Genomic DNA, 11,494 nt, shown 5'->3' with positions numbered 1-11,494 from the left:
AGTTACACAATCTGTTTTCGGCTTATTTCCTAAATTAATATTTACTGCATGATAACACTAGTAAGGCGCTATGTAAAATATGGCAAATAACCGAGACTATCACTAAATTTCAAAATCTTAAACTGCAGGATAATTCAGACTTATTGACATATGACTACTTTAGTGGCTTTTGAGTTAAAGTTAGTAGTCCGTGACACTCACAGCCTATGCCTGGCACACAGCCTCGTTTTGTTTTTGTTTTTGTAAAACTGATAGGCATTTATTTTCTAAAGTTATTGCTCATCTATGCTCACACGTAAAAAATTATTTTATGCAGAAGCGTAAAGCCAATGCACAGGGTGTTCGGTGACAGAATTAGGAATTAAAACATAATTACTATAGATAAAACTTTATTTCAATAATTATTGCAAAGAAGACAAGGAAGGATTTTTTAAAAATTATTTCCTCTAAGTGCTGGCCGTTACGTCTGACTTCTGTACCCCTTATCACTCGCTGAAGAAGTGATATCGGGATGCCATTAACCTCGCGAACGATATTTTTTAGTGATGAGATGGTTGTTAGGTTTGGTTTTTTTATAGACCTTACTTTTAAGCTACCTACTCAGAAAAAAGTCCATAGGAATAAGATTGGGCGACCTGGGTGGCCAGGATGTGTTACTGAAACGGCTTATAGTCTCTCTTGCCGAGTGGAAGGCTCTCCTCTCTCTTCGCAATATAAAGTCGTTCAAACACCGGCCACAGAAATTGATTGCCCTCGACGATGCATGCATACTAAACCGTCACTTTTGGACTGTGAAATGGCTACTGATATTTCAATTCTAGATTCTGCCCTTTAGGTGACCAATAAAGACAATTTTGCTTATTAGTACTTCAATTCAAAGAAAATGAGCTTCATCTTTCCTAAAGATAACGTTTACCGTACGAAAATGCAACATTGCCTCGCAGAAATGTTTTCACAGATTGCTATCATTAGGCTTAACCGTTTGCATGATTTGAATTTTGAAGGTGAAGTTTAAGGTCCGAATTCAATATTTTCATTTGTTCTCATTTTCCGGCTGACCTCGGACGTGGACTATTTGCCAACGAACTTGTTGTCCGGCACCCATGAACCAATGAAATCTTCTCTTGGAACATTCAAACGATTATTGTAACATGAACAAAATCTTCGACGAGTAGTTACACGCGAATCATACGCTTCATGACTAAATAACCCGCAGGAATAATGAAGCTAACGCGGTATCTTCCCGCTCATTCGATCAGCGGTTAGGAAGAATATTTAAATTCAATACCTTATTCTGCCACCAGACACCCTGTACACTGCATAGGAAAATAGAGTTGTATACACACCAAATTAAGAGTGATCATTTTGTACAATTGTATTACGAAAATCGATGCTCATGGCGTGCGTTGGGACCTGAGTTTTGGCTTAGTGGCTACGTCAATAAGCAAAATTGCCGTATTTGGGCTGAAGAGTAATCAGCCATTATATCCATTGAAAACAACCGTTTGGTGCGGCATATGAGTTGGAGGATGCATCGGCACATATAATATTTCTTCAAAGACGAGGCTGGCGCCAATGTTCATAACACTGAATGGCGAACGCTATCGCTGGAAATTGATGCCGGAAATTGAAGCCCGTGATCTCTACAACATTTGCCGCTATTTGCCGTACGACCCGTGAAAAAATGGATTTACTGCGTCGTCGTTTCGGTGAGATATTTACCTCTCGCCTCGGACCAGTTCATTGGTCACCAAGATCGTTTGATATCACACCTTTTGACTTTTATTTGTGGTGCTATGTAAAGTCTAAATGCTTTGTGGATAAACCAGCTTCGATTGAGGTAGTGGAAGCTAACATTAATAAAGTTATTCACGAGATACCGACAGAAGTCCTCCAGCGAGCCATTCAAAATTGGTGGTTACGGATGGCCGAATTACGGCGCAGTTGCGGCCAACATTTGAAAGGGATTATCTTTAAAAATTAAATGTCACCACGAATGATTCTACACAAAAATAATAAAGATTGCCCAAGCAATTTGAATTTTCGTTTCTTATTGCAATTTAAAATCCGATACAAAAACAATTTTTGAACAAATACTACACAGCAGTAATAACCTGTTGCCGTACCTGCTATTGTCTTACTCTTGTGTTACAAGATGACCACAAAAGACCTTTAGTACTGTGCTATAGCGCCAGCTGTTGAAGTAACACAAAGTTTTACTAGATCGCCTTGGGTTTAGTGGCAAATATATACTATACATATACGTTTGTTAATGGGTGCTTGCTCGCCATGAGAAATTGGGAATTTTTTTTACTGCCGTTATCGAAGTGAGCGAAGCGAAGTTATCAGATGGATATTTTAGATAATAAATGAAACGGCGGCGATTTATCAGTAGGCTTGATTTATTTAATAAGCAATTCCTTCTGATACCAGATATGTAGTGTGCCAACAATCAGCGATCTATTATTAAAACCTATTGTACTAGGAGGCGCAAAACTAATCATCCTATTTTGGTTTTTGAATAACTTGAATCTTTATTTTGACCTTCAACGCCGTTTGTAAAATTGAAAATCCTCCGTTTGGTGCGTCACCTTATATTAAATCGAACTGAACATGGTGGACAAGTCCTTTTCCATTAGTGGAACGCTGATTTCGTAAAGAAATGCCCCCGAGTTATTGTGCCGGAGAGGATTTGGAGCACGATTAATGTTTTAACAATACATAATGAACTGGCCGTTTGCACTTGACGTATGAGGAGATTGAATAACTTTGGCAGCTTTTGCTCAACTTGCTTCCTCTATAGTGATTTAGAAAATTTGGACAAGTTTTAGTAAATTTTTAACCATGAAGCGGTACACGGTCGCAGAACTCTTAACTCGGCATGCATACCGCGGATGAGTGCAGGGACACATTTCACTCTAAGCGGACGAGTAAGTAAACAAAATGGTCTGTCGGGGCGCTAAAAAACCCGCTGAAATCTGAACAACCTGCTCATGTTGTTAAAGTTTCTTCTTGGTGTGTGCGCTATAGACATTATTGGGGAAAAATGTTTTTCGAGGAAGACGAAGGCTGTACCTTAACTGGACCTATATCGGTCTATGATTATCGAATTTTTGTATCCATTAATCAAGAAACATTAGTTGGAGCATTTTTGGTTCCAACAGTTGGTACAACATGCCATTCGGGACGGTAGACGATGAATTCATTAAAGACAATATATCCTCAATCACTGAGTAAATTAATTATCATTGTGTCAACTATAGATAGAAAAAACTTCTTGTGTAACCTAGTTCACCATAAAGATACCCTACCAGTGTAAAGTACCGCTAAATGTGGAAAGTTTCCTGGTCGATTAGGTAAAAATAAAAAACACAAAAGGCCTAGAAAAGTTGCTTTGAATTCCTTGGAAACGTAAAACTGATTTTCTGGTCGAAATTAAGCGGATCAACGGTGGCACTTGAAGTCATACAATATTTTAAGTATCTTTATACCAAGAAATAAACTCGTTTCAAAATATTCCTAATTGCTGTAAAATGTTCGTTCGAATTTTTCATTGTGTTTTGGTATAAACAGATCCAAGCAGGTTTTTTTAATTGATAATTGGAACGCGCTTTTTGCGTGCAAGCCTATCGGGCATACGGAAATCTGGAATAATAAATCAAAGGCATTCTATTTCAGTATTTTTCAACTATAAGCAAATAAAGAAAAATAAAATTAATTGAAATCTTTTAATCCCTATTGTGCCTATGCTGCCAAGAAAACAGGAAGTTGCCACACAGTTTGCACATATTTCGGGACTTTGACCAACCTGATATTATACTCATACGAATACCAGTTCAGTTATATGACTTTGTTCTTTCTGTCTCGCATCGTTTCTTTATACTCACTTTTTCCATTTTTCATTTCTTTCGTTTTGTGTGAAGCTATTCCTTCCAAAATAAACAAGAAACCGCTCCATCGTCAATACAAAGGATTATCAATAATAGAAGTGGCAGTAATGGTATAGAAGAAAACAGTTAAATTGCAAACAGTTGGGTCATATGTTTTTATTGCAACAATAGCACAAACGGAAGTGCATACAATTTTGAAGCATACGTAAGAGTTTGAGTGAATGAATGGCAATCTGCTACTGATGAAGCTGGAAGTACCTATAGCATTGGACAGCACGAAGGTATTTATGTTTTTAAATATTTTTAGTATTAGCCGTGTTTTCTTAACGTATACATACATACATACATACGTACAGGCGTATTCAGGAAAAAACAACGCACATCGACATCACTACTCAAAATATATCAAATCATTATTTACTGAAGTAAACATTCGATCTGAGCAAGCGGTAAGAAAACCCTATATCTAAATGGTTTTTAGAATTCTGAAAGTATCAACGTCCATTTCGTTTAATATTTATGGTTTGTAAATCTAATAGCGGCCGCCTCAGCCGAATGGGTTGGTGCGTGATTATCATTCGGAATTCACAGTGAAAACGTTGGTTAGAATCTCGGTGAAACACCAAAATTAAGAAGAACATTTTTCTAGTAGCGGTCGCCCCTCGGCAGGCAATGGCAAACCTCCGAGTGTATTTCTGCCATGAAAAAGCTTGAAACTGTAGGTCCCTCCATTTGTTGAACAACATCAAGACGCACTCCACAAATAGGAGGAGGAGCTCGGCCAAACACCCAAAAAGGGTGTACGCGCCAATTATAAATATATATATAAATCTAATTCCAAAAAGCACCGATTACATCCGCAATTATTTCATAAGCACATATGTATGTATAAAAGTGTGGGACATTTTAAGTGAATCGTTTTAAGTGCAGATGCATATGCGCGTAAAAAGCACAGCTATTGTTTGTCCTTTTTATGTCTTATAACCCGTTCACATATAAGTAGATCTACTTTTTGGTGCTTAACTCCCAATCCGTAATTAAAAAGCGAGATTTCGAGATTTTCTGAGATTATAAAATAATCCTAGATAATATGCCCACTTTTCGACATACAACCCTGTGCTTTCTGTGTAATAGATAATTATTTTTACGAATGTAAAGAAAAACGTCAAAGTAAAAACTAAATAGAATGGATGCCGGCAAAGAAAACAGGTTTGTAGAGCTAATTCTAATAAAATGTTTGTTAGGTATTATTAACTATGCATTCATATAACAGAAAAAAAGCGTTTGTCCATGAACGTGTCTCCTTTTATTACTTATTATAAAATGTAATATCGAATTTCGAATATGTATTCCTGCTATAATTTTTGGGAAACCTCAGTACACGACGTTTACAGATTTCCTCCAACTGTTTATTATTAACAGTCAATTGCGCAATTAAATTAGCTTTTTTTTCATATCGTTAATAATAATTAAACAAACCAAAAACACCAAAATATTCCAAGAATATAATTTTATTATTCATTTTCATTTCAGATTAAACCTTTCATAACAGCATTGACTGCTTGTCAATTTTGTGAACGCGTAGATTAATTTCTTGGATTTATTGGCAATTAATGCATATGTGAACGTACTTTTAGGCTTACTTCTCTTGACGAAAACTGTTTCTGCTTCAAAGAAAAGTGAGTCAAAATTTCATTGTTTATATGGAAAAGTCTTTAGTCTTGAAATATCAGTGAATTATATTAGTGAAATTGAAAGCGGAAACTTTGTACTCGTACCAACGAAAATTCGAAAGTAACAATAACAATATTTATATATTTATAAACATATGCACATCTTTTGAACTGTAATCAATGTTAAGGTCTTTGACTGTAGCATAAATTACCAGATTAATTATAGCATAACTTTTGAATAAAATATATGTACATATATGTAAGTGCAACTCAGAGATATGGTTCCAGTGCTACCACACATTTACCCCGTTCCACGGCAGCATCTTCGTACAGAGGAGCAGAAGTGAGCAGAGTTAATTTCTTGCCGCTTATCAGTCACGAAAGCATTTATTTTGCGAAATATTGTAACCAAGATGCCAAATTTTATAGGGCCCTAGTGTATAATTCAAAGTCGGCGAAACAAGCCAAAACAAAAGCAAGCGTGAAAAAGCAACCAGTAGTGACAAGGTATATTTAACCCATTACTGTCTACTGGGGATCTAAATATACAGGTCAACAACGTTTTGTTCTAGGAAAGTGTAGGATCATTTTCGAAGTAATTTTTTGCGTAGAATCCAAATCCGGGGTTTAAATTGCTCTATCACATCAGGATTTTGAGATATCCTAACCTAAAAGTGCAAAAACGCTGTTTTTGCCCATTTTTGAGGTTATGTAGCTACGCAGATTATAAGTATAAGTCTTTTTCTTTTAAATGCCGTTGAGTTTGCTTAAATATCTTTATTTTTCACTGAGATATCGCATTTTGAAATTTCCGTAGCTACATAACCTCAAAAATGGGCAAAAACAGCGTTTTTTGCACTTTTAGGTTAGGATATCTCAAAGTCCTGACGTGATAGAGCAATTTAAACCCCGGATTCGGATTCTACGCAAAAAATTATTTCGGAAATGACACTACACTTTTATAGAACATTCCGAACCCATTTTTTTTGCAGACCTGTGATACCAATGAAAAAGAGTTTACGCGAAATGCATGTATGGCGAAGTTGGCTGTGGTCATTAGCTTTTTTTCGAAGAGTTCTAAAATAAATGGTGTATAGCAACGACATGGTTCATTAGCAAGAACAGAAGGAGCAGAATATTTTCGAAACTAAACGACAAAGAAATTCTTGAGCATTGTTTATTTTATTCTTGGCCGTAAAATTATAAATATTAATAAAATTGGGTGATACTATTCAAAAAGCTCCTGGTGACACTCAAGCATGCATGTCTGCAGCTTATATGTGTACGTGTCGGGTGTCACACGAACTTGCTTCATGTCACACATACTTGTTGTCGGATTTCCATGATGAAAATAAAAAATTTTAGATATATAATAATATATAATAAACAATTTTAAATAATATATTATATAATAAAAAATTTTAGATATTAGCGTCATGCACCCGACACGCACACATATAAGCTGCAGGACATGCAGCATGCGTCACCAGGAGCTAATAGACCGGAATTTAAATGAAACCCACAATTTTATAATGTTTTATTTATGTGAAGGTTGATATTTTGATTTCAGGCTAAATAAAATAAAACAAAAGTGTGGGTTTTATTTAAACTACAGGCTTGAGCTCAACTTAATGTAAATAATTCTAGATATAGGTATTAAATGTAAAAAATGCGTTCAAGAGAAAATGCCTTAAATATTCTTTAAATATAAATATATGAATCACTTTACAGACTTGCATTTTATTTTTCAGAATTAATTTTATTAATAGGTTAAAGTTAAGGTTAATGAAGTGATGTAAAAAACTGTTGTTGTGAGTTTTACTTTATCAACAATAGCAGCAGCAGCTGCGCTCCGGGAGATGCTAAAGACGGGAATTAACTCTCCAACGGTAGAACTTTTATTCAATACTGTGGCGAATCTGCCTGTCCTTTCTTCCTTAAATAGAATGAGGATGGGCCCATGAGATTTCGACATCTAAAGTGACGCATGTTTGCAGCAGATTGGCGCCGAGCAACATATCTGTCGCATCCGTCGCATGAGGCATTAGAGGTAATATCAGCAACGCAGCATTGATACGCGTGGTGTGAAGATCAAGGATTTTGGGGATTATCATGGGGTCGGCCACTGCACCTTGCACACAGCCAGAAATTAAAGCACATATTTCAGCTCTTACTGCCAGCATGCCGACACATCACGAGTCTCTAGTTTTTTGCGAACTCGTTCGGGCAGCAGTAAAAAGTACTCAGCAATTAACATAAGATTACGTACATATGTATGTATATACATACATAGTGTACATATTTACGTATCTGTATGTTATCGCGCTATATTTCGTTTCCATTCCCGCGAAATGAATTATAAAATATTTATGCTTGATTGCGAGTGTGTGCGTTTTATTTACATACATATATATGTATGTATAGTATGCATGCTTTCTGGCTATCATCTTTTCTATTTTTGTCAAGTTTATGAGTTTTTGTCCGTCAAAGAGTGCACGTAGTGAGTGGACGCTCCGCCGCTGCGCTGATGCGGTTCGATGCGATTTTCTAAGCCCCAAGTAATGATGACGGCAAGAAGTACGCACTAGAAATCAAAATAATGTTATTGTATATGTATAACAATAAGTCAATTAAAATATATGAATGATTTCATATGCATTTTAATTTGTACATAAGTATCTACACATGTTTGTAGAGGAATTTGTCCGAACTTATGTACGTATTTTGTTACGATTAGAAATATCACATCAGCCGCTAGGGCAGAAGGTATTTAAATAGTAATTCTACACAAAAACATATAACCCTCGTGCATTACAGATATTTAATTTTAAACACTCTCCCGGTATGCTTTAGTAGAAAGTCGGTTTAAGATTCTATTCACTAATTCAAATTAATCCTCTTAACTTGCCATTCGTTAATTCAAATTAATAATCTTTACTTGTTTATTGATTTTATAGTCGATGTTTGCGATTTTTCGACTAACCCATTAGAAATCTGGTTGCTATTATGATCTAGGAAGCGTATCGGACCCAATATATATCTTTTAAAGTAAGCAGTGCTGCCAAGGCAAGACCCAAGAAAATTTTAGATGGTAAGCGTAGCATAAGCGAATCTATGTTTAACAAATCGGATTAGCTGAATATGCTGTGTACATCGAAAAATGCCTCCCTGCTCTTAAGAATTTTATTAATAACGGTCATAAGAATGACAAAATAATATTATATTTTTGTTTGAATAAGCTGTTTTTTTTTTGCTCATGTGACTATATTTCTTTCCGCATACGTTATATGAATATATATTGCACATTTAGCGATAAAATACATATTATTTCATTAAAATGCAGTTCGGATCCATCACTCTCACTGGCAAACCACTTTATTGGGGTTAGCTTATATACATATCTTAGGGAAATAAGTATACCATATAATATAAGTATATATACCAATTCTGGAGTAAATTGGACCAGATAGTACAGGTTATTCGACAAATGGAAACAAAAATTATCTGTGGAGATCGGAATACACATGCTGAGAAAATCAATTTTGCATTCGAAACATGGCATGGCGGAATGGGATATGGTGACATGGCTATGGCTATGGCAGGACCATTCGCGTGTTCCCGCAACCTGACAATCATAAATTCTGTTTTAAATTTTGTAGGTCTTATTAAGCCATTTAAGGCATACCTCTTAGAAAATCTGGGGGAAGGGGCAGAATATCAAACTGTGAACGAAGCATAGAACAAGTATCGACAATGCGAAACGCATTTTAGAAGTCTCAAAAGGTTAAGGAAAAAGAGAGAGGCTTTCAAAGAATGGCAAATTCTACAGAACGAGGAATCCAAAGAGCTATACCAAGCAGCTAAAAAGCAGGCAAAATTTGAAGTAGCTAAAGCCAAAGAATAAGCATTTAAAGAACAACAGATGCGATACAGGCAATTTGACTACTAAGAGAAATACAGTAGTAGGAAAAAAAAATCTGCATATGGTTTTTCACCAATCTCGGAGAAAATTAGAAAAGGCAGGCTAAGATGGTACGGGCACATAATGCGTAGAGACGAATACCACATTGTCAAAGTCGCCATGAACATAACTGAGCCAACATGAACTAGGTCTTACCACAATCGACCTGGCTAAATACGACACATGACATGTCTACATTTGTCTTGGTCGTTAGCGATCCGCCACTGTGATTTCGTTTACAGCGAGGTCACCATAAATCGCACCAGTCCTTATACCAACCTTCAGGCCCGCCCAAATTAAAATGTCTTTCTTTCTTCGTACGTTGGAGCTCGTCATTCTTCCCAGGCCACATCGTTTGTGCAATTCGGAAAGAATCGGTACTGCCCAATATCGAAGCGAACATTCTCTGTTCTTTCTCTTTTGGCTCCACATTCGCTACGTAGGTTTTACAAATTGTGAACCAGGTGTTGTAAGGACGTACGTACTTACTGCAAGATCCAACAACTATGTATTACCCACTGGAGTTGGGACATAATCTGAAAGATTTTCAACTGCTTTGAATATACATAGGTACACTACTGAATAAAAAATTTAACATTTTAATGTAATGCATATGTATGTAATTTTATGGTCGCGAACACAGTTTCGATTTCGGCGCTTTGCCTTGTTATTCAACTGAATTCGTTTTATTATAATAAAAACGAATTATTTTACAAATTAAAGACGTTTTTATTACTACATTTGAAACTGTCTTTCTGCTGCAAACAGCATTTATTTATAAATTTTAGTACATTCTTGAAGGCTAAGGCAGAAAGCTAAAACAAAAAATTTAACTCATCCAAGTCCCAATGTTACAGGTAGAGTATGTAATCTTTGGAAGGTTCCTTCACTATAAACACTTTGGCTTCATTGAGAGGTAGAAATAATATTACCTAATACAAATAATGAAATATCATATTGAAGAAATCATTTAACTAAACATGAAACTGAGGCAACTGCTCCCATAGCTCCTGCAGGTCAGGGTCTGGAATCGACTAAGAGGAATGAGTGATTAGCTGGTGTTGGCATTAAGCTAATTTACTTCTCTAAACTATAAAGTTCTTAGTACTGCAATTACTTTAGATTGAATACTCGTAATTGTAATGACTGATTTAATAAGACAATTTGTGCGATAATTAACAAAGATATAAAAACACATGGAAAGAAGGGCCAGTACTTCCTAAAATGGTTAATAAAAGGTGCCCTACAATTACATATATTAGCTTTTTATCGTAGTTTTCTGTTGCTCGAACTACAATAGATTTCTAAATTTTTCAATACAAACTATAAATGGTATTAGAATTGCTGGAGTTCCTTGAGGTACAAGTTGTATGGTTACCTCAACCATAAATTCTAAAATATAATCATAAAGGTAAGGCTAGTGCTAAAGTTAATATTAAAAGGTTGTGGAAGGGCTGTAAGGGATAAAAATCGATTTTTTTTTGCATGTTATTGTAGTAAAACATTTCAAAAATACCGTGTTAAAATTTTAAGTCAATCCGAGCAAAACTTTTTAAGTTATAGAGCATAAAGCCGAGCCGCCTCAAACATCTGCCGAGATAACTTAAAACTTTAAACGCGGTTTTCTCGAACCTTTTTTTTTAACACTAAACCTACCAATACTTTATGTATTCCTATTCCTACCAAAGTGGGTCAAATGACCCGCCTTTAAAATGTTATATATATTACTAAGTCTAGCGAAAAATATATCAATTAGGCCAATTTGGTACATGAATGAAACAATTGTTTTCAATTAATGATTCAAAATAGTTTATATATTAAATTTAAAAAACATAAAAATAGTTTATTCTTTGCTTTGTTTTTGCTCCTGTTGAAAATCTTCTTTCGGCAAGTTCTTCAGCTAATTAAAATAAAAATTGTTATCTAGAGAAGTTTTTGTCGATTGTTTCTCTATATAAAACTCTTGAGTT

General features: G+C 35.5%; 1 long non-coding RNA gene across 1 annotated transcript in view; it reads left to right on the top strand.

Annotated features, from left to right (window-relative positions):
* Positions 1-3,961: 3,961 nt before the first annotated feature.
* Positions 3,962-11,494, top strand: part of LOC129245716 (uncharacterized) — a 61,593-nt gene continuing 54,060 nt past the window's right edge. Inside the window, exons 1-2 of the long non-coding RNA XR_008582428.1 lie at positions 3,962-4,171; positions 5,424-5,569. This is a non-coding gene — a long non-coding RNA (uncharacterized LOC129245716). The remainder of the gene's footprint in view (positions 4,172-5,423; positions 5,570-11,494) is intronic.

This window comes from Anastrepha obliqua, chromosome 4, assembly GCF_027943255.1.
Source record: "Anastrepha obliqua isolate idAnaObli1 chromosome 4, idAnaObli1_1.0, whole genome shotgun sequence".
Classification (NCBI taxonomy): Eukaryota; Metazoa; Arthropoda; class Insecta; order Diptera; family Tephritidae; genus Anastrepha; species Anastrepha obliqua.
The sequence above is the reverse complement of the archived record's forward strand: the minus strand, read 5'-3'. Positions and strand labels throughout refer to the sequence as shown.